This window comes from Pleurodeles waltl, chromosome 4_1 (assembly GCF_031143425.1).
Source record: "Pleurodeles waltl isolate 20211129_DDA chromosome 4_1, aPleWal1.hap1.20221129, whole genome shotgun sequence".
NCBI lineage: Eukaryota > Metazoa > Chordata > Amphibia > Caudata > Salamandridae > Pleurodeles > Pleurodeles waltl.
In genome coordinates, this window is record NC_090442.1 from 37,925,165 (window position 1) to 37,949,686 (window position 24,522).

At 40.7% G+C, this 24,522-nt stretch overlaps 6 non-coding genes across 6 annotated transcripts; all 6 read right to left on the minus strand.

Moving 5' to 3' along the window:
• Positions 1-292: 292 nt before the first annotated feature.
• On the minus strand, positions 293-365 carry TRNAR-UCG (transfer RNA arginine (anticodon UCG)). Its single transcript has one exon. It is a non-coding gene; the product is annotated as a tRNA-Arg (tRNA).
• Positions 366-2,117: 1,752 nt separating this feature from the next.
• Positions 2,118-2,190, minus strand: TRNAR-UCG (transfer RNA arginine (anticodon UCG)). Its single transcript has one exon. It is a non-coding gene; the product is annotated as a tRNA-Arg (tRNA).
• Positions 2,191-7,590: 5,400 nt separating this feature from the next.
• On the minus strand, positions 7,591-7,663 carry TRNAR-UCG (transfer RNA arginine (anticodon UCG)). Its single transcript has one exon. It is a non-coding gene; the product is annotated as a tRNA-Arg (tRNA).
• Positions 7,664-14,080: 6,417 nt separating this feature from the next.
• TRNAQ-UUG (transfer RNA glutamine (anticodon UUG)) lies at positions 14,081-14,153 on the minus strand. Its single transcript has one exon. It is a non-coding gene; the product is annotated as a tRNA-Gln (tRNA).
• A 1,756-nt stretch (positions 14,154-15,909) lies between these two features.
• TRNAR-UCG (transfer RNA arginine (anticodon UCG)) lies at positions 15,910-15,982 on the minus strand. The gene has a single exon. It is a non-coding gene; the product is annotated as a tRNA-Arg (tRNA).
• A 7,227-nt stretch (positions 15,983-23,209) lies between these two features.
• On the minus strand, positions 23,210-23,282 carry TRNAR-UCG (transfer RNA arginine (anticodon UCG)). Its single transcript has one exon. It is a non-coding gene; the product is annotated as a tRNA-Arg (tRNA).
• Between the last annotated feature and the right edge of the window lie 1,240 nt (positions 23,283-24,522).

Consider the following 24,522-nt stretch of genomic DNA (forward strand, 5'->3'; position numbering starts at 1 on the left):
ATAGTTTCTGCTTTCTGCACGCACACACTCCCTGCACTGAATCTACCCACAGTTCTGTTCAGAATGATTGTGCCATGTCATATTGTTGTATACGTATTGCATATCCGTGGCATTTATGAAGAGGTACTTTGGTATGGCAGAAAGACTGAAAAGTAGCAATGCTGATGGCATAACGTGACTGATTGTGCAGTTTGCATTGGGCTTTCTGAATGAGTGAGAGTGAAAGGAGTATTGTAAGAGTGTATTTCCAGTTTGTATGTAAAGATAAGTTGAGTGCTGTGAGAAAAAGACTCAACCATGAAGGGACTCGAACCCTCAATCTCCTGATCCGAAGTCAGACGCCGTATCCATTAGGCCACATGGTCACTGACAGCAATATGTTTGGTTGTTTAGGGTTAGGTGGTATGAATGGATGTGGAACATATCAATTACAGGTGCGCAGGACAGGATCCCATACCGTTCTTCATCTTCTTTCCATCAAAGGAGTTTTTTCAAACAATATCTAGATAATTTCCAAAGTTTCATATCTTATGATGTGCTTTTTTGCTGTTAATCCTCCTTTCTTCTTTTATTGAATACTCTGTTTTATGCTGCAATGGTATTTTTGGATTATTTGAAAAGAGAATGAAACTGCTTTGACAGTAGTTCAGACTTCCCATTTCTTGACTTGCTAATTTGCTCCCTGAATTAGCTTATACAAGTGACATGAACAGGGCCTTGACCTAAGCACGTACCTGAAAGCCTGTCACCACCTCTAGAAATAAAAGTCACAGCAGCTCAAAACATTCATTTTGAAAGAGAATATTTCAAGTGAGTCCAAGTTTAATTTCAATAAAGAAAGCTGTATAAAATGACACGCTGCTCATTTGGGTAACCAGCATGACACTTTTCAGTGAAGAAGTGGAATGGTTCTGTTGCAATATACTATCACCCTGGCAAGCTGCTACGAGGAAGAGTAAACAATATGATTAGGCTTCAGCAAAAATGTATTAGTTCAGGGTGTGCACCTCAGATAGACTTAAACTTACACACCCTGGTCTGTGAGAGTAGTGCCCTATCTATTGCGGCATTGAGGGTAATCTGCAAGACAGAGTTCCAAAATCATCCTTTCATCTCAGTTCATGGCCACATACAGTATTTCTGCAGTCATTCGTTTCACTTTTCTGTCTTTAATTAAACTGACCATTTTAAACCTCCGGCACCCACCACTTCAATCTTACCGTTTTTGTGCAATCATAGGGCCTTGGAACTTTTGGCAAGTGGACAGAAGCAGTCAGAGAACCACATCACAATACATACTCCTTTGCCTGATACCTTTCACAATAAACTGCTCTTGGAAAAAGACGTTAACCGGTCCTTGCTCTCAGACAGACACAGAAAGCCTATCACCACCTCTACGAACATATTTCAATCAAACCAATATATATCATTCAACAATTATGCCTCTGTATCAATATAACTACAACTCGAGACAGAAAGGAATTTAAAAAACAATCTGCCCATTTGAATAACCAGCAGAGTTTTAAGGACGTACAAATTGGAATATGACAATTTCAGAGTTCCTCATTCATAAGAAGTCTGTGAGATAGTATCTCAGAAAGATCTCAAGTTTATAGCAAAAATGGTTGTAAGGGTGATTTTTACCACACAATTGCAACTAGGTGCCTCAATCTGCAAGAGACCAGTCCTTGACAGATTACACAACTGGGGCAACAGCAAAGGCAGCAATTGTGTCAATCCTTTATGATTCTTCTCTAGTACTATACTTTTTCTGAGGGACAATTTGCATTATTCCTGGAGAAAATCATAGAGCTTCTATCCATACATAGTTTCTGCTTTCTGAACGCACACACTCCCTGCACTGAATCTACCCACAGTTCTGTTCAGAATGATTGTGCCATGTCATATTGTTGTATACGTATTGCATATCCAAGGCATTTATGAAGAGGTACTTTGGTATGGCAGAAAGACAGAAAAGTAGCAATGCTGAAGGCATAACGTGACTGATTGTGCAGTTTGCATTGGGCTTTCTTAATGAGTGAGAGTGAAAGGAGTATTGTAAGAGTGTGTTTCCAGTTTGTATGTAAAGATAAGTTGGGTTCTGTGAGAAAAAGACTCAACCATGAAGGGACTCGAACCCTCAATCTTCTGACCCGAAGTCAGACGCCTTTACCATTAGGCCACATGGTCACTGACTGCAACATGTTTGGGTGTTTAGGGTTAGGTGGTATGAATGGATGTGGAACATATCAATTACAGGTGCGCAGGACAGGATCCCATACCGTTCTTCATCTTCTTTCCATCAAAGGAGTTTTTTCAAATAATATCTAGATAATTTCCAAAGTTTCATATCTTATGCTGTGCTTTTTTGCCGTTAATCCTCCTTTCTTCTTTTATTGAATACTCTGTTTTATGCTGCAATGGTATTTTTGGATTATTTGAAAAGAGAATGAAACTGCTTTGACAGTAGTTCAGACTTCCCATTTCTTGACTTGCTAATTTGCTCCCTGAATTAGCTTATACAAGTGACATGAACAGGGCCTTGACCTAAGCACGTACCTGAAAGCCTGTCACCACCTCTAGAAATAAAATTCACAGCAGCTCAAACATTCATTTTGAAAGAGAATATTTCAAGTGAGTCCAAGTTTAATTTCAATAAAGAAAGCTGTATAAAATGACAAGCTGCATATTTGGGTAACCAGCATGACTCTTTTCAGTGAAGAAGTGGAATGGTTCTGTTGCAATATACTATCACCCTGGCAAGCTCCTACGAGGAAGAGTAAACAATATGATTAGGTTTCAGCAAAAATGTATTAGTTCAGGGTGTGCACCTCAGATAGACTTAAACTTACACACCCTGGTCTGTGAGAGTAGTGCCCTATCCATTGGGGCATTGAGGGTAATCTGCAAGACAGAGTTCCAAAATCATCCTTTCATCTCAGTTCATGGCCTCATACAGTATTTCTGCAGTCATTCGTTTCACTTTTCTGTCTTTAATTAAACTGACCATTTTAAACCTCCGGCACCCACCACTTCAATCTTACCGTTTTTGTGCTATCATAGGGCCTTGGAACTTTTGGCAAGTGGACAGAAGCAGTCAGAGAACCACATCACAATACATACTTCTTTGCCTGATACCTTTCACAACAAACTGCTCTTGGAAAAAGACGTTAACCGGTCCTTGCTCTCAGACAGACACAGAAAGCCTATCACCACCTCTACGAACATATTTCAATCAAACCAATATATATAATTCAACAATTATTCCTCTGTATCAATATAACTACAACTCGAGACAGAAAGGAATTTAAAAAACAATCTGCCCATTTGAATAACCAGCAGAGTTTTAAGGACGTACAAATTGGAATGTGACAATTTCAGAGTTCCTCATTCATAAGAAGTCTGTGAGATAGTATCTCAGAAAGATCTCAAGTTTATAGCAAAAATGGTTGTAAGGGTGATTTTTACCACACAATTGCAACTAGGTGACTCAATCTGCAAGAGACCAGTCCTTGACAGATTACACAACTGGGGCAACAGCAAAGGCAGCAATTGTGTCAATCCTTTATGATTCTTCTCTAGTACTATACTTTTTCTGAGGGACAATTTGCATTATTCCTGGAGAAAATCATAGAGCTTCTACCCATGCATAGTTTCTGCTTTCTGCACGCACACACTCCCTGCACTGAAACTACCCACAGTTCTGTTCAGAATGATTGTGCCATGTCATATTGTTGTATACGTATTGCATATCCATGGCATTTATGAAGAGGTACTTTGGTATGGCAGAAAGACTGAAAAGTAGCAATGCTGAAGGCATAACGTGACTGATTGTGCAGTTTGCATTGGGCTTTCTTAATGAGTGAGAGTGAAAGGAGTATTGTAAGAGTGTGTTTCCAGTTTGTATGTAAAGATAAGTTGGGTGCTGTGAGAAAAAGACTCAACCATGAAGGGACTCGAATCCTCAAGCTTCTGATCCGAAGTCAAACGCCTTATCCATTAGGCCACATGGTCACTGACTGCAACATGTTTGGGTGTTTAGGGTTAGGTGGTATGAATGGATGTGGAACATATCAACTACAGGTGCGCAGGACAGGATCCCATACCGTTCTTCATCTTCTTTCCATCAAAGGAGTTTTTTCAAACAATATCTAGATAATTTCCAAAGTTTCATATCTTATGCTGTGCTTTTTTGCCGTTAATCCTCCTTTCTTCTTTTATTGAATACTCTGTTTTAGGCTGCAATGGAATTTTAGGATTATTTGAAAAGAGAATGAAACTGCTTTAACAGTAGTTCAGACTTCCCATTTCTTGATTTGCTAATTTGCTCCCTGAATTAGCTTATACAAGTGACATGAACAGGGCCTTGACCTAAGCACGTTCCTGAAAGCCTGTCACCACCTCTAGAAATAAAATTCACAGCAGCTCAAACATTCATTTTGAAAGAGAATATTTCAAGTGAGTCCAAGTTTAATTTCAATAAAGAAAGCTGTATAAAATGACAAGCTGCATAATTGGGTAACCAGCATGACTCTTTTCAGTGAAGAAGTGGAATGGTTCTGTTGCAATATACTATCACCCTGGCAAGCTGCTACGAGGAAGAGTAAACAATATGATTAGGTTTCAGCAAAAATGTATTAGTTCAGGGTGTGCACCTCAGATAGACTTAAACTTACACACCCTGGTCTGTGAGAGTAGTGCCCTATCCATTGCGGCATTGAGGGTAATCTGCAAGACAGAGTTCCAAAATCATCCTTTCATCTCAGTTCATGGCCACATACAGTATTTCTGCAGTCATTCGTTTCACTTTTCTGTCTTTAATTAAACTGACCATTTTAAACCTCCGGCACCCACCACTTCAATCTTACAGTTTTTGTGCTATCATAGGGCCATGGAACTTTTGGCAAGTGGACAGAAGCAGTCAGAGAACCACATCACAATACATACTCATTTGCCTGATACCTTTCACAACAAACTGCTCTTGGAAAAAGACGTTAACCGGTCCTTGCTCTCAGACAGACACAGAAAGCCTATCACCACCTCTATGAACATATTTCAATCAAACCAATATATATAATTCAACAATTATGCCTCTGTATCAATATAACTACAACTAGAGACAGAAAGGAATTTAAAAAACAATCTGCCCATTTGAATAACCAGCATAGTTTTAAGGACGTACAAATTGGAATGTGACAATTTCAGAGTTCCTCATTCATAAGAAGTCTGTGAGATAGTATCTCAGAAAGATCTCAAGTTTATAGCAAAAATGGTTGTAAGGGTGATTTTTACCACACAATTGCAACTAGGTGCCTCAATCTGCAAGAGACCAGTCCTTGACAGATTACACAACTGGGGCAACAGCAAAGGCAGCAATTGTGTCAATACTTTATGATTCTTCTCTAGTACTATACTTTTTCTGAGGGACAATTTGCATTATTCCTGGAGAAAATCATAGAGCTTCTACCCATGCATAGTTTCTGCTTTCTGCACGCACACACTCCCTGCACTGAATCTACCCACAGTTCTGTTCGGAATGATTGTGCCATGTCATATTGTTGTATACGTATTGCATATCCGTGGCATTTATGAAGAGGTACTTTGGTATGGCAGAAAGACAGAAAAGTAGCAATGCTGAAGGCATAACGTGACTGATTGTGCAGTTTGCATTGCGCTTTCTTAATGAGTGAGAGTGAAAGGAGTATTGTAAGAGTGTATTTCCAGTTTGTATGTAAAGATAAGTTGGGAGCTGTGAGAAAAAGACTCAACCATGAAGGGACTCGAACCCACAGTCTACTGATCCGAAGTCAGACGCCTTTTCCATTAGGCCACATGGTCACTGACAGCAATATGTTTGGGTGTTTAGGGTTAGGTGGTATGAATGGATGTGGAACATATCAATTACAGGTGTACAGGACAGGATCCCATACCGTTCTTCATCTTCTTTCCATCAAAGGAGTTTTTTCAAACAATATCTAGATAATTTCCAAAGTTTCATATCTTATGATGTGCTTTTTTGCTGTTAATCCTCCTTTCTTCTTTTATTGAACACTCTGTTTTATGCTGCAATGGTATTTTTGGATTATTTGAAAAGAGAATGAAACTGCTTTGACAGTAGTTCAGACTTCACATTTCTTGACTTGCTAATTTGCTCCCTGAATTAGCTTATACAAGTGACATGAACAGTGCCTTGACCTAAGCACGTACCTGAAAGCCTGTCACCACCTCTAGAAATAAAAGTCACAGCAGCTCAAAACATTCATTTTGAAAGAGAATATTTCAAGTGAGTCCAAGTTTAATTTCAATAAAGAAAGCTGTATAAAATGACACGCTGCTCATTTGGGTAACCAGCATGACACTTTTCAGTGAAGAAGTGGAATGGTTCTGTTGCAATATACTATCACCCTGGCAAGCTGCTACGAGGAATAGTAAACAATATGATTAGGTTTCAGCAAAAATGTATTAGTTCAGGGTGTGCACCTCAGATAGACTTAAACTTACACACCCTGGTCTGTGAGAGTAGTGCCCTATCTATTGCGGCATTGAGGGTAATCTGCAAGACAGAGTTCCAAAATCATCCTTTCATCTCAGTTCATGGCCACATACAGTATTTCTGCAGTCATTCGTTTCACTTTTCTGTCTTTAATTAAACTGACCATTTTAAACCTCCGGCACCCACCACTTCAATCTTACCGTTTTTGTGCAATCATAGGGCCTTGGAACTTTTGGCAAGTGGACAGAAGCAGTCAGAGAACCACATCACAATAAATACTCCTTTGCCTGATACCTTTCACAATAAACTGCTCTTGGAAAAAGACGTTAACCGGTCCTTGCTCTCAGACAGACACAGAAAGCCTATCACCACCTCTACGAACATATTTCAATCAAACCAATATATATCATTCAACAATTATACCTCTGTATCAATATAACTACAACTCGAGACAGAAAGGAATTTAAAAAACAATCTGCCCATTTGAATAACCAGCATAGTTTTAAGGACGTACAAATTGGAATGTGACAATTTCAGAGTTCCTCATTCATAAGAAGTCTGTGAGATAGTATCTCAGAAAGATCTCAAGTTTATAGCAAAAATGGTTGTAAGGGTGATTTTTACCACACAATTGCAACTAGGTGCCTCAATCTGCAAGAGACCAGTCCTTGACAGATTACACAACTGGGGCAACAGCAAAGGCAGCAATTGTGTCAATCCTTTATGATTCTTCTCTAGTACTATACTTTTTCTGAGGGACAATTTGCATTATTCCTGGAGAAAATCATAGAGCTTCTATCCATGCATAGTTTCTGCTTTCTGCACGCACACACTCCCTGCACTGAATCTACCCACAGTTCTGTTCAGAATGATTGTGCCATGTCATATTGTTGTATACGTATTGCATATCCAAGGCATTTATGAAGAGGTACTTTGGTATGGCAGAAAGACAGAAAAGTAGCAATGCTGAAGGCATAACGTGACTGATTGTGCAGTTTGCATTGGGCTTTCTTAATGAGTGAGAGTGAAAGGAGTATTGTAAGAGTGTGTTTCCAGGTTGTATGTAAAGATAAGTTGGGTTCTGTGAGAAAAAGACTCAACCATGAAGGGACTCGAACCCTCAATCTTCTGATCCGAAGTCAGACGCCTTATCCATTAGGCCACATGGTCACTGACTGCAATATGTTTGGGTGTTTAGGGTTAGGTGGTATGAATGGATGTGGAACATATCAATTACAGGTGCGCAGGACAGGATCCCATACCGTTCTTCATCTTCTTTCCATCAAAGGAGTTTTTTCAAATAATATCTAGATAATTTCCAAAGTTTCATATCTTATGCTGTGCTTTTTTGCCGTTAATCCTCCTTTCTTCTTTTATTGAATACTCTGTTTTATGCTGCAATGGTATTTTTGGATTATTTGAAAAGAGAATGAAACTGCTTTGACAGTAGTTCAGACTTCCCATTTCTTGACTTGCTAATTTGCTCCCTGAATTAGCTTATACAAGTGACATGAACAGGGTCTTGACCGAAGCACGTACCTGAAAGCCTGTCACCACCTCTAGAAATAAAATTCACAGCAGCTCAAAACATTCATTTTGAAAGAGAATATTTCAAGTGAGTCCAAGTTTAATTTCAATAAAGAAAGTTGTATAAAATGACACGCTGCACATTTGGGTAACCAGCATGACTCTTTTCAGTGAAGAAGTGGAATGGTTCTGTTGCAATATACTATCACCCTGGCAAGCTGCTACGAGGAAGAGTAAACAATATGATTAGGTTTCAGCAAAAATGTATTAGTTCAGGGTGTGCACCTCAGATAAACTTAAACTTACACACCCTAGTCTGTGAGAGTAGTGCCCTATCCAGTGCGGCATTGAGGGTAATCTGCAAGACAGAGTTCCAAAATCATCCTTTCATCTCAGTTCATGGCCACATACAGTGTTTCTGCAGTCATTCGTTTCACTTTTCTGTCTTTAATTAAACTGACCATTTTAAACCTCCGGCACCCACCACTTCAATCTTTCCGTTTTTGTGCTATCATAGGGCCTTGGAACTTTTGGCAAGTGGACAGAAGCAGTCAGAGAACCACATCACAATACATACTCCTTTGCCTGATACCTTTCACAACAAACTGCTCTTGGAAAAAGACGTTAACCGGTCCTTGCTCTAAGACAGACACAGAAAGCCTATCACCACCTCTACGAACATATTTCAATCAAACCAATATATATCATTCAACAATTATGCCTCTGTATCAATATAACTACAACTCGAGACAGAAAGGAATTTAAAAAACAATCTGCCCATTTGAATAATCAGCAGAGTTTTAAGGACGTACAAATTGGAATGTGACAATTTCAGAGTTCCTCATTCATAAGAAGTCTGTGAGATAGTATCTCAGAAAGATCTCACGTTTATAGCAAAAATGGTTGTAAGGGTGATTTTTACCACACAATTGCAACTAGGTGCCTCAATCTGCAAGAGACCAGTCCTTGACAGATTACACAACTGGGGCAACAGCAAAGGCAGCAATTGTGTCAATCCTTTATGATTCTTCTCTAGTACTATACTTTTTCTGAGGGACAATTTGCATTATTCCTGGAGAAAATCATAGAGCTTCTACCCATGCATAGTTTCTGCTTTCTGCACGCACACACTCCCTGCACTGAATCTACCCACAGTTCTGTTCAGAATGATTGTGCCATGTCATATTGTTGTGTACGTATTGCATATCCGTGGCATTTATGAAGAGGTACTTTGGTATGGCAGAAAGACAGAAAAGTAGCAATGCTGAAGGCATAACGTGACTGATTGTGCAGTTTGCATTGGGCTTTCTTAATGAGTGAGAGTGAAAGGAGTATTGTAAGAGTGTGTTTCCAGTTTGTATGTAAAGATAAGTTGGTGCTGTTAGAAAAAGACTCAACCATGATGGGACTCGAACCCTCAACTTTTTGATCCGAGGTCAGACGCCTTATCCACTAGGCCACATGGTCACTGACTGCAACATGTTTGGGTGTTTAGGGTTAGGTGGTATGAATGGATGTGGAACATATCAATTACAGGTGTGCAGGACAGGATCCCATACAGTTCTTCATCTTCTTTCCATCAAAGGAGTTTTTTCAAACAATATCTAGATAATTTCCAAAGTTTCATATCTTATGCTGTGCTTTTTTGCCGTTAATCCTCCTTTCTTCTTTTATTGAATACTCTGTTTTATGCTGCAATGGTATTTTTGGATTATTTGAAAAGAGAATGAACTGACAGTAGTTCAGACTTCCCATTTCTTGACTTGCTAATTTGCTCCCTGAATTAGCTTATACAAGTGACCTGAACAGGGCCTTGACCTAAGCACGTACCTGAAAGCCTGTCACCACCTCTAGAAATAAAATTCACAGCAGCTCAAAACATTCATTTTGAAAGAGAATATTTCAAGTGAGTCCAAGTTTAATTTCAATAAAGAAAGCTGTATAAAATGACACGCTGCACATTTGGGTAACCAGCATGACTCTTTTCAGTGAAGAAGTGGAATGGTTCTGTTGCAATATACTATCACCCTGGCAAGCTGCTACGAGGAAGAGTAAACAATATGATTAGGTTTCAGCAAAAATGTATTAGTTCAGGGTGTGCACCTCAGATAGATTTAAACTTACACACCCTGGTCTGTGAGAGTAGTGCCCTATCCATTGCGGCATTGAGGTTAATCTGCAAGACAGAGTTCCAAAATCATCCTTTCATCTCAGTTCATGGCCACATACAGTATTTCTGCAGTCATTCGTTTCACTTTTCTGTCTTTAATTAAACTGACCATTTTAAACCTTCGGCACCCACCACTTCAATCTTACCGTTTTTGTGCTATCATAGGGCTTTGGAACTTTTGGCAAGTGGACAGAAGCAGTCATAGAACCACATCACAATACATACTCCTTTGCCTGATACCTTTCACAACAAACTGCTCTTGGAAAAACACGTTAACCGGTCCTTGCTCTCAGACAGACACAGAAAGCCTATCACCACCTCTACGAACATATTTCAATCAAACCAATATATATCATTCAACAATTATGCCTCTGTATCAATATAACTACAACTCGAGACAGAAAGGAATTTAAAAAACAATCTGCCCATTTGAATAACCAGCAGAGTTTTAAGGACGTACAAATTGGAATGTGACAATTTCAGAGTTCCTCATTCATAAGAAGTCTGTGAGATAGTATCTCAGAAAGATCTCAAGTTTATAGCAAAAATGGTTGTAAGGGTGATTTTTACCACACAATTGCAACTAGGTGACTTAATCTGCAAGAGACCAGTCCTTGACAGATTACACAACTGGGGCAACAGCAAAGGCAGCAATTGTGTCAATCCTTTATGATTCTTCTCTAGTACTATACTTTTTCTGAGGGACAATTTGCATTATTCCTGGAGAAAATCATAGAGCTTCTACCCATGCATAGTTTCTGCTTTCTGCACGCACACACTCCCTGCACTGAATCTACCCACAGTTCTGTTCAGAATGATTGTGCCATGTCATATTGTTGTATACTGTTAGAAATGGGGTTTCTGGTTGGCTAGGGTATGCACCTCAGCCAGGCAGAACTTACCCACTCTAGTCAGGGCAAGGGAGTTACACGTCCAAGATAACCCCTGCTCACCCCCTTGGTAGCTTGGCACGAGCAGTCAGGCTTAACCCGGAGGCAATGCGTAAAGCGTTTGCACAACACACACATACATGTGACGCAATATCCCCACCACAAAGGAAACACAACACCAGATTATATGAAAATACACTGTATTGTACACAACGTAATTATTATACCAACATCACATAACAGTACAATCCTGCTACCTTAGCAGTTGTCAGAACGTTACACATTAGTTACTCTGCAAACTAGCAGTAGTCACACATAACACACAGGTTACTCAGTATTCTGCAACATAAGCAGTAGTCAGGAAACACGTTATCACATTAGAACACTTGTCATAAGCATATCATAAAACGCCCATAGTAGGAACATTAGAAAACCTATGGCAAGTTAGGGAAACATATTAGCAAGTCATGCCCATAAAAGGAACATGTGCACACATATGTAAAAGCATCATAGTACAGGCAGGTAATATAACACAATTAAGAAAGTCTGTAGCAAGAACTTTTAAATCATAATTATATTTGTCCATTTAAAAGTACCTGGGAATGATGAAGAGGCACTTCCAGTGCCTAAAATGAATCATGGGGCCCCCGGCGCTCTTCTGCGCAAAACGGGGGCCTCCCTAACTTGGCAAATAGAGAGGGGCGGCACGCACCCTCTCTGCTTCCTTGACGGGCCCCTTCTGGGACCCGTGCTCATTGGAGGGCCCCCCGGGCCTCCACCGGCCCTCTCCAAGGGGGGCCCAAGTCAGGGAAATCCTTGGGTTCAGGAGGGGGGCACCACGCACCCCCTCCGATCTGCGAGCGGGCCCCCATTTGTGATGGTCTCGGGCCCACGAGGGGGCCCACCAGAGAGTTGGCAGCGGGGGCGAGCCTCCGATGAGGCTGTCTCCCCCGGCCGCGCACTGCAGAGCGAGCCCTCCGGGGCTGGAGCAGGGGAGGGAGAGGCGTCCTCCTCTCCCTCCTCCTCCGACGGCAACACCGGCACCAGGTCGGGCCGGCCGGTGCCCCGGGGGCGCTCCTTGGAGCGATCCCTACCCCGGGGGCACCGCTAGGAGCAGACTTGCTCCTCGTTATTTTGGAAAGGGGTTTCTTGTGCCCCGGGGGCACTGAGCTGAGCGCGATCCTCGCGCTCGGCAATAACTTGAAAACCCGGCTGCGGCGGTGATCCTAAACAGCAGGAGAGCGCTTTTCAGAGCGCTAGGACACATTTTAAATCCCGGGCTGCGGCGGTGATTTCCTTGCACGAAAGAAAAGCGCCTTCAAAGCGCTAGAGCACATCCACAAGCTCGGGCTGCGGCAGTGATTTTTCTGTTAGCAAAAGAAAAGCGCTTTCAAAGTGCAATGGCCCCTCAGCAGCCTCAGTCATTAAAAGAATGCCTTATTCCTCGTAAAAGCAGGATCGTAGCAGGGGTCAGGGGCCACAGCACCCTGCCCCTGGGAACAATTAAACAAGAAGGAGCACAGGGCTGGTGGGCCCAGCTACAGGCCAGCACAAGGGGTGCAGATGGTGGCAGTTCCTCCTAGTGACCAGGCAGGTCACAGGTCAGCACAGCAGCAGCAGTCCATGGCGGTTTCCTGGTGAGTCCATTCATCAGCGTTCTGTGTCCAGTTTCAAGTTCCAAGAGTGTTCAAATTGTGGGGAAAATTCCCCTGTACTTATAGTCCTTTTTTTACAGTGTTTTACAATGACAGGGAGAGGAGGTTCCAGCCAGTTACAACTGGTTCTGGGAGTGCCCCCTCTCTCCTTTCAGCACAGGCTCCAAACATCAGTGGGGGGTTAACGACCCTATTGTGTGAGGCCAGGGCACAGCCTTTACAAATGTAGGTGTGCCCCGCCTCTCCCTTCTCTCAGCCCAGGAAGACTATTCAGTATGTAGATGCACCTCAGTGACACCTCCACCCTCCCTGTGCACAGGCTGTCTGAAAAGTATGCACAAAGCCCCAACTGTCACTCTGCCCAGACGTGGATTGGAGTCAAGCTGCAAAACACCAGAATTATAAGCACAGATAAATGCGCACTTTCTAGAAGTGGCATTTCTGTGATAGTAATAAAAAATACACCCACACCAGTAAGCAGTATTTATTATCACCATCACAACCATACCAAACACGCCTACGCTACCCCTCATAAATCAGACAATACCCTTTACACATAAGGCAGGGCATTTCTAATGCAATCCTATGAGAAGGCAGCACTCACAGCAGTGAGACACCAAGTTAGGCTGTTTGTCACTACCAGGACAGGCCAGGCAATATGGCACATGTCCTGCCTTTCTACATACATGGCACCCTGCCCATAGGGCTAGCTAGGGCGTACTTTAGGGGTGACTTACATGTAGTAAAAGGGGGGTTCTGGGCCTGGCAAGTAAATTTAGATGCCAGGTCCCTGTGGCAGAAAACTGCGCACACAGGCCCTGCGCTAGCAGGCCTGAGACAGGTTTGAAAGTCTACTTCAGTGGGTGGCGCAAGCAGCGCTGCAGGCCCACTAGTAGCATTTAATTTACAGGCCCTGGGTATAGAGATACCACTGTACAAGGGACTTATAGGTAAATTAAATATGCCAATTAGGTATAAGCCAATCATACCAACTTTAGATGGGAGAGCACCTGCACTTTAGCACTGGTCAGCAGTGATAAAGTGCTCAGAGTCCTAGAGCCAACAGCGAGAGGTCAGAAAAACCAGGAGGAAGGAGGCAAAAAGACTAGGGATGACCATGCGTATGGCCAAAAGTCCAACATATACGTATTGCATATCCATGGCATTTATGAAGAGGTACTTTGGTATGGCAGAAAGACAGAAAAGTAGCAATGCTGAAGGCATAACGTGACTGATTGTGCAGTTTGGATTGGGCTTTCTTAATGAGTGAGAGTGAAAGGAGTATTGTAAGAGTGTGTTTCCAGTTTGTATGTAAAGATAAGTTGGGTGCTGTGAGAAAAAGACTCAACCATGAAGGGACTCGAACCCTCAATCTTCTGATCCAAAGTCAGACGCCTTATCCATTAGGCCACATGGTCACTGACTGCAACATGTTTGGGTGTTTAGGGTTAGGTGGTATGAATGGATGTGGAACATATCAATTACAGGTGCGCAGGACAGGATCCCATACCGTTCTTCATCTTCTTTCCATCAAAGGAGTTTTTTCAAACAATATCTAGATAATTTCCAAAGTTTCATATCTTATGCTGTGCTTTTTTGCCGTTAATCCTCCTTTCTTCTTTTATTGAATACTCTGTTTTATGCTGCAATGGTATTTTTGGATTATTTGAAAAGAGAATGAAACTGCTTTGACAGTAGTTCAGACTTCCCATTTCTTGACTTGCTAATTTGCTCCCTGAATTAGCTTATACAAGTGACATGAACAGGGCCTTGACCTAAGCACGTACCTGAAAGCCTGTCACCACCTCTAGAAATAAAATTCACAGCAGCTCAAACATTCATTTTGAAAGAGAATATTTCAAGTGAGTCCAAGTTTAATTTCAATAAAGAAAGTTGTATAAAATGACACGCTGCACATTTGGGTAACCAGCATGACTCTTTTCAGTGAAGAAGTGGAATGGTTCTGTTGCAATATACTATCACCCTGGCAAGCTGCTACGAGGAAGAGTAAACAATATGATTAGGTTTCAGCAAAAATGTATTAGTTCAGGGTGTGCACCTCAGATAGACTTAAACTTACACACCCTGGTCTGTGAGAGTAGTGCCCTATCCATTGCGGCATTGAGGGTAATCTGCAAGACAGAGTTCCAAAATCATCCTTTCATCTCAGTTCATGGCCTCATACAGTATTTGTGCAGTCATTCGTTTCACTTTTCTGTCTTTAATTAAACTGACCATTTTAAACCTCCGGCACCCACCACTTCAATCTTACCGTTTTTGTGCTATCATAGGGCCTTGGAACTTTTGGCAAGTGGACAGAAGCAGTCAGAGAACCACATCACAATACATACTTCTTTGCCTGATACCTTTCACAACAAACTGCTCTTGGAAAAACACGTTAACCGGTCCTTGCTCTCAGACAGACACAGAAAGCCTATCACCACCTCTACAAACATATTTCAATCAAACCAATATATATCATTCAACAATTATGCCTCTGTATCAATATAACTACAACTCGAGACAGAAAGGAATTTAAAAAACGATCTGCCCATTTGAATAACCAGCAGAGTTTTAAGGACGTACAAATTGGAATGTGACAATTTCAGAGTTCCTCATTCATAAGAAGTCTGTGAGATAGTATCTCAGAAAGATCTCAAGTTTATAGCAAAAATGGTTGTAAGGGTGATTTTTACCACACAATTGCAACTAGGTGACTCAATCTGCAAGAGACCAGTCCTTGACAGATTACACAACTGGGGCAACAGCAAAGGCAGCAATTGTGTCAATCCTTTATGATTCTTCTCTAGTACTATACTTTTTCTGAGGGAGAATTTGCATTATTCCTGGAGAAAATCATAGAGCTTCTACCCATGCATAGTTTCTGCTTTCTGCACGCACACACTCCCTGCACTGAATCTACCCACAGTTCTGTTCAGAATGATTGTGCCATGTCATATTGTTGTACTGTATACGTATTGCATATCCAAGGCATTTATGAAGAGGTACTTTAGTGTGGCAGAAAGACAGAAAAGTAGCAATGCTGAAGGCATAACGTGACTCATTGTGCAGTTTGCATTGGGCTTTCTTAATGAGTGAGAGTGAAAGGAGTATTGTAAGAGTGTGTTTCCAGTTTGTATGTAAAGATAAGTTGGGTGCTGTGAGAAAAAGATTCAACCACGAAGGGACTCGAACCCTCAATCTTCTGATCCGAAGTCAGACGCCTTATCCATTAGGCCACATGGTCACTGACTGCAATATGTTTGGGTGTTTAGGGTTAGGTGGTATGAATGGATGTGGAACATATCAATTACAGGTGCGCAGGACAGGATCCCATACCGTTCTTCATCTTCTTTCCATCAAAGGAGTTTTTTCAAACAATATCTAGATAATTTCCAAAGTTTCATATCTTATGATGTGCTTTTTTGCCGTTAATCCTCCTTTCTTCTTTTATTGAATACTCTGTTTTATGCTGCAATGGTATTTTTGGATTATTTGAAAAGAGAATGAAACTGCTTTGACAGTAGTTCAGACTTCCCATTTCTTGACTTGCTAATTTGCTCCCTGAATTAGCTTACACAAGTGACATGAACAGGGCCTTGACCTAAGCACGTACCTGAAAGCCTGTCACCACCTCTAGAAATAAAATTCACAGCAGCTCAAAACATTCATTTTGAAAGAGAATATTTCAAGTGAGTCCAAGTTTAATTTCAATAAAGAAAGCTGTATAAAATGACACGCTGCACATTTGGGTAACCAGCATGACTCTTTTCAGTGAAGAAGTGGAATGGTTCTGTTGCAATATACTATCACCCTGGCAAGCTGCTACGAGGAAGAGTAAACAATATGATTAGGTTTCAGCAAAAATGTATTAGTTCAGGGTGTGCACCTCAGATAGACTTAAACTTACACCCCCTGGTCTGTGAGAGTAGTGCCCTATCCATTGCGGCATTGAGGTTAATCTGCAAGACAGAGTTCCAAAATCATCCTTTCATCTCAGTTCATGGCCACATACAGTATTTCTGCAGTCATTCGTTTCACTTTTCTGTCTTTAATTAAACTGACCATTTTAAACCTCCGGCACCCACCACTTCAATCTTACCGTTTTTGTGCTATCATAGGGCCTTGGAACTTTTGGCAAGTGGACAGAAGCAGTCAGAGAACCACATCACAATACATACTCCTTTGCCTGATACCTTTCACAACAAACTGCTCTTGGAAAAAGACGTTAACCGGTCCTTGCTCTCAGACAGACACAGAAAGCCTATCACCACCTCTACGAACATATTTCAATCAAACCAATATATATAATTCAACAATTATGCCTCTGTATCAATATAACTACAACTCGAGACAGAAAGGAATTTAAAAAACAATCTGCCCATTTGAATAACCAGCATAGTTTTAAGGACGTACAAATTGGAAAGTGACAATTTCAGAGTTCCTCATTCATAAGAAGTCTGTGAGATAGTATCTCAGAAAGATCTCAAGTTTATAGCAAAAATGGTTGTAAGGGTGATTTTTACCACACAATTGCAACTAGGTGCCTCAATCTGCAAGAGACCAGTCCTTGACAGATTACACAACTGGGGCAACAGCAAAGGCAGCAATTGTGTCAATCCTTTATGATTCTTCTCTAGTACTATACTTTTTCTGAGGGACAATTTGCATTATTCCTGGAGAAAATCATAGAGCTTCTACCCATGCATAGTTTCTGCTTTCTGCACGCACACACTCCCTGCACTGAATCTACCCACAGTTCTGTTCGGAATGATTGTGCCATGTCATATTGTTGTATACGTATTGCATATCCGTGGCATTTATGAAGAGGTACTTTGGTATGGCAGAAAGACAGAAAAGTAGCAATGCTGAAGGCATAACGTGACTGATTGTGCAGTTTGCATTGGGTTTTCTTAATGAGTGAGAGTGAAAGGAGTATTGTAAGAGTGTATTTCCAGTTTGTATGTAAAGATAAGTTCGGTGCTGTGAGAAAAAGACTCAACCACGAAGGGACTCGAACCCTCAATCTTCTGAACCGAAGTCTGACGCCTTATCCATTAGGCCACATGGTCACTGACTGCAATATGTTTGGGTGTTTGGGGTTAGGTGGTATGAATGGATGTGGAACATATCAATTACAGGTGCGCAGGACAGGATCCCATACCGTTCTTCATCTTCTTTCCATCAAAGGAGTTTTTTCAAACAATATCTAGATAATTTCCAAAGTTTCATATCTTATGCTGTGCTTTTTTGCCGTTAATCCTCCTTTCTTCTTTTATTGAATACTCTGTTTTATGCTGCAATGGTATTTTTGGATTATTTGAAAAGAGAATGAAACTGCTTTGACAGTAGTTCAGACTTCCCATTTCTTGACTTGCTAATTTGCTCCCTGAATTAGCTTATACAAGTGACATGAACAGGGCCTTGACCTAAGCACATACCTGAAAGCCTGTCACCACCTCTAGAAATAAAATTCACAGCAGCTCAAAACATTCATTTTGAAAGAGAATATTTCAAGTGAGTCCAAGTTTAATTTCAATAAAGAAAGTAGTATAAAATGACACGCTGCACATTTGTGTAACCAGCTTGACTCTTTTCAGTGAAGAAGTGGAATGGTTCTGTTGTAATATACTATCACCCTGGCAAGCTGCTACGAGGAAGAGTAAACAATATGATTAGGTTTCAGCTAAAATGTATTAGTTCAGGGTGTGCACCTCACATAGACTTAAACTTACACACCCTGGTCTGTGAGAGTAGTGCCCTATCCATTGCGGCATTGAGGGTAATCTGCAAGACAGAGTTCCAAAATCATCCTTTCATCTCAGTTCATGGCCACATACAGTATTTCTGCAGTCATTCGTTTCACTTTTCTGTCTTTAATTAAACTGACCATTTTAAACCTCCGGCACCCACCACTTCAATCTTACCGTTTCTGTGCTATCATAGGGCCTTAGAACTTTTGGCAAGTGGACAGAAGCAGTCAGAGAACCACATCACAATACATACTCCTTTGCCTGATACCTTTCACAACAAACTGCTCTTGGAAAAAGACGTTAACCGGTCCTTGCTCTCAGACAGACACAGAAAGCCTATCACCACCTCAACGAACATATTTCAATCAAACCAATATATATCATTCAACAATTATGCCTCTGTATCAATATAACTACAACTCGAGACAGAAAGGAATTTAAAAAACAATCTGCCCATTTGAATAACCAGCAGAGTTTTAAGGACGTACAAATTGAAATGTGACAATTTCAGAGTTCCTCATTCATAAGAAGTCTGTGAGATAGTATCTCAGAAAGATCTCAAGTTTATAGCAAAAATGGTTGTAAGGGTGATTTTTACCACACAATTGCAACTAGGTGCCTCAATCTGCAAGAGACCAGTCCTTGACAGATTACACAACTGGGGCAACAGCAAAGGCAGCAATTGTGTCAATCCTTTATGATTCTTCTCTAGTACTATACTTTTTCTGAGGGACAATTTGCATTATTCCTGGAGAAAATCATAGAGCTTCTACCCATGCATAGTTTCTGCTTTCTGCACGCACACACTCCCTGCACTGAATCTACCCACAGTTCTGTTCGGAATGATTGTGCCTTGTCATATTGTTGTATACATATTGCATATCCGTGGCATTTATGAAGAGGTACTTTGGTTTGGCAAAAAGACAGAAAAGTAGCAATGCTGAAGGCATAACATGACTGATTGTGCAGTTTGCATTGGGCTTTCTTAATGAGTGAGAGTGAAAGGAGTATTGTAAGAGTGTATTTCCAGTTTGTATGTAAAGATAAGTTGGGTGCTGTGAGAGAAAGACTCAACCATGAAGGGACTTGAACCCTCAATCTTCTGATCCGAAGTCAGACGCCTTATGCATTAGGCCACATGGTCACTGACTGCTATATGTTTGGGTGTTTAGGGTTAGGTGGTATGAATGGATGTGGAACATATCAATTACAGGTGCGCAGGACAGGATCCCATACCGTTCTTCATCTTCTTTCCATCAAAGGAGTTTTTTCAAACAATATCTAGATAATTTCCAAAGTTTCATATCTTATGATGTGCTTTTTTGCCGTTAATCCTCCTTTCTTCTTTTATTGAATACTCTGTTTTATGCTGCAATGGTATTTTTGGATTATTTGAAAGGAGAATGAAACTGCTTTGACAGTAGTTCAGACATCCCATTTCTTGACTTGCTAAATTGCTCCCTGAATTAGCTTATACAAGTGACATGAACAGGGCCTTGACCTAAGCACGTACCTGAAAGCCTGTCACCACCTCTAGAAATAAAATTCACAGCAGCTCAAAACATTCATTTTGAAAGAGAATATTTCAAGTGAGTCCAAGTTTAATTTCAATAAAGAAAGCTGTATAAAATGACACGCTGCACATTTGGGTAACCAGTATGACTCTTTTCAGTGAAGAAGTGGAATGGTTCTGTTGCAATATACTATCACCCTGGCAAGCTGCTACGAGGAAGAGTAAACAATATGATTAGGTTTCAGCAAAAATGTATTAGTTCAGGGTGTGCACCTCAGATAGACTTAAACTTACACACCCTGGTCTGTGAGAGTAGTGCCCTATCCATTGCGGCATTGAGGGTAAATCTGCAAGACAGAGTTCCAAAATCATCCTTTCATTTCAGTTCATGGCCACATACAGTATTTCTGCAGTCATTCGTTTCACTTTTCTGTCTTTAATTAAACTGACCATTTTAAACCTTCGGCACCCACCACTTCAATCTTACCATTTTTGTGCTATCATAGGCTCTTGGAACTTTTGGCAAGTGGACAGAAGCAGTCAGAGAACCACATCACAATACATACTCCTTTGCCTGATACCTTTCACAACAAACTGCTCTTGGAAAAAGACGTTAACCCGTCCTTGCTCTCAGACAGACACAGAAAGCCTATCACCACCTCTACGAACATATTTCAATCAAACAAATATATATCATTCAACAATTATGCCTCTGTATCAATATAACTACAACTCGAGACAGAAAGGAATTTAAAAAACAATCTGCCCATTTGAATAACCAGCAGAGTTTTAAGGACGTACAAATTGGAATGTGACAATTTCAGAGTTCCTCATTCATAAGAAGTCTGTGAGATAGTATCTCAGAAAGATCTCAAGTTTATAGCAAAAATGGTTGTAAGGGTGATTTTTACCACACAATTGCAACTAGGTGCCTCAATCTGCAAGAGACCAGTCCTTGACAGATTACACAACTGGGGCAACAGCAAAGGCAGCAATTGTGTCAATCCTTTATGATTCTTCTCTAGTACTATACTTTTTCTGAGGGACAATTTGCATTATTCCTGGAGAAAATCATAGAGCTTCTACCCATGCATAGTTTCTGCTTTCTGCACGCACACACTCCCTGCACTGAATCTACCCACAGTTCTGTTCAGAATGATTGTGCCATGTCATATTGTTGTATACGTATTGCATATCCAAGGCATTTATGAAGAGGTACTTTGGTATGGCAGAAAGACAGAAAAGTAGCAATGCTGAAGGCATAACGTGACTGATTGTGCAGTTTGTATTGGGCTTTCTTAATGAGTGAGAGTGAAAGGAGTATTGTAAGAGTGTGCCTCCAGTTTGTATGTAAAGATAAGTTGGGTGCTGTGAGAAAAAGACTCAACTACGAAGGGACTCGAACTCTCAATCTTCTGATCCGAAGTCAGACGCCTTATCCATTAGGCCACATGGTCACTGACTGCAATATGTTTGGGTGTTTAAGGTTAGGTGTATGATTGGATGTGGAACATATCCATTACAGGTGCGCAGGACAGGATCCCATACCGTTCTTCATCTTCTTTCCATCAAAGGAGTTTTTTCAAACAATATCTAGATAATTTCCAAAGTTTCATATCTTATGCTGTGCTTTTTTGCCGTTAATCCTCCTTTCTTCTTTTATTGAATACTCTGTTTTATGCTGCAATGGTATTTTTGGATTATTTGAAAAGAGAATGAAACTGCTTTGACATTAGTTCAGACTTCCCATTTCTTGACTTGCTAATTTGCTCCCTGAATTAGCTTATTCAAGTGACATGAACAGGGCCTTGACCTAAGCACGTACCTGAAAGCCTGTCACCACCTCTAGAAATAAAATTCACAGCAGCTCAAAACATTAATTTTGAAAGAGAATATTTCAAGTGAGTCCAAGTTTAATTTCAATAAAGAAAGCTGTATAAAATGACACGCTGCACATTTGGGTAACCAGCATGACTCTTTTCAGTGAAGAAGTGGAATGGTTCTGTTGCAATATACTATCACCCTGGCAAGCTGCTACGAGGAAGAGTAAACAATATGATTAGGTTTCAGCAAAAATGAATTAGTTCAGGGTGTGCACCTCAGATAGACTTAAACTTACACACCCTGGTCTGTGAGAGTAGTGCCCTATCCATTGCGGCATTGAGGGTAATCTGCAAGACAGAGTTGCAAAATCATCCTTTCATCTCAGTTCATGGCCACATACAGTATTTCTGCAGTCATTCGTTTCACTTTTCTGTCTTTAATTAAACTGACCATTTTAAACCTCCGGCACCCACCACTTCAATCTCACCGTTTTTGTGCTATCATAGGGCCTTGGAACTTTTGGCAAGTGGACAGAAGCAGTCAGAGAACCACACCACAATGCATACCCCTTTGCCTGATACCTTTCACAACAAACTGCTCTTGGAAAAAGACGTTAACCGGTCCTTGCTCTCAGACAGACACAGAAAGCCTATCACCACCTCTACGGACATATTTCAATCAAACCAATATATATCATTCAACAATTATGCCTCTGTATCAATATAACTACAACTCGAGACAGAAAGGAATTTAAAAAACAATCTGCCCATTTGAATAACCAGCAGAGTTTTAAGGACGTACAAATTGGAATGTGACAATTTCAGAGTTCCTCATTCATAAGAAGTCTCTGAGATAGTATCTCAGAAAGATCTCAAGTTTATAGCAAAAATGGTTGTAAGGGTGATTTTTACCACACAATTGCAACTAGGTGCCTCAATCTGCAAGAGCCCAGTCTTTGACAGATTACACAACTGGGGCAACAGCAAAGGCAGCAATTGTGTCAATCCTTTATGATTCTTCTCTAGTACTATACTTTTTCTGAGGGACAATTTGCATTATTCCTGGAGAAAATCATAGAGCTTCTACCCATGCATAGTTTCTGCTTTCTGCACGCACACACTCCCTGCACTGAATCTACCCACAGTTCTGTTCGGAATGATTGTGCCATGTCATATTGTTGTATACGTATTGCATATCCGTGGCATTTATGAAGAGGTACTTTGGTATGGCAGAAAGACAGAAAAGTAGCAATGCTGAAGGCATAACGTGACTGATTGTGCAGTTTGCATTGGGCTTTCTTAATGAGTGAGAGTGAAAGGAGTATTGTAAGAGTGTATTTCCAGTTTGTATGTAAAGATAAGTTGGGTGCTGTGAGAAAAAGATTCAACCACGAAGGGACTCGAACCCTCAATCTTCTGATCCGAAGTCAGACGCCTTATCCATTAGGCCACATGGTCACTGACTGCAATATGTTTGGGTGTTTAGGGTTAGGTGGTATGAATGGATGTGGAACATATCAATTACAGGTGCGCAGGACAGGATCCCATACCGTTCTTCATCTTCTTTCCATCAAAAGAGTTTTTTCAAACAATATCTAGATAATTTCCAAAGTTTCATATCTTATGATGTGCTTTTTTGCCGTTAATCCTCCTATCTTCTTTTATTGAATACTCTGTTTTATGGTGCAATGGTATTTTTGGATTATTTGAAAAGAGAATGAAACTGCTTTGACAGTAGTTCAGACTTCCCATTTCTTGACTTGCTAATTTGCTCCCTGAATTAGCTTTTACAAGTGAAATGAACAGGGCCTTGACCTAAGCACGTACCTGAAAGCCTGTCACCACCTCTAGAAATAAAATTCACAGCAGCTCAAAACATTCATTTTGAAAGAGAATATTTCAAGTGAGTCCAAGTTTAATTTCAATGAAGAAAGCTGTATAAAATGACACGCTGCACATTTGGGTAACCAGCATGACTCTTTTCAGTGAAGAAGTGGAATGGCTCTGTTGCAATATACTATCACCCTGGAAAGCTGCTACGAGGAAGAGTAAACAATATGATTAGGTTTCAGCAAAAATGTATTAGTTCAGGGTGTGCACCTCAGATAGACTTAAACTTACACACCCTGGTCTGTGAGAGTAGTGCCCTATCCATTGCGGCATTGAGGGTAATCTGCAAGACAGAGTTCCAAAATCATCCTTTCATCTCAGTTCATGGCCACATAGAGTATTTCTGCAGTCATTCGTTTCACTTTTCTGTCTTTAATTAAACTGACCATTTTTAACCTCCGGCACCCACCACTTCAATCTTACCATTTTTGTGCTATCATAGGGCCTTGGAACTTTTGGCAAGTGGACAGAAACAGTCAGAGAACCACATCACAATACATACTCCTTTGCCTGATACCTTTCACAACAAATTGCTCTTGGAAAAAGACGTTAACCGGTCCTTTCTCTCAGACAGACACAGAAAGCCTATCACCACCTCTACGAACATATTTCAATCAAACCAATATATATCATTCAACAATTATGCCTCTGTATCAATATAACTACAACTCAAGACAGAAAGGAATTTAAAAAACAATCTGCCCATTTGAATAACCCGCAGAGTTTTAAGGACGTACAAATTGGAATGTGACAATTTCAGAGTTCCTCATTCATAAGAAGTCTGTGAGATAGTATCTCAGAAAGATCT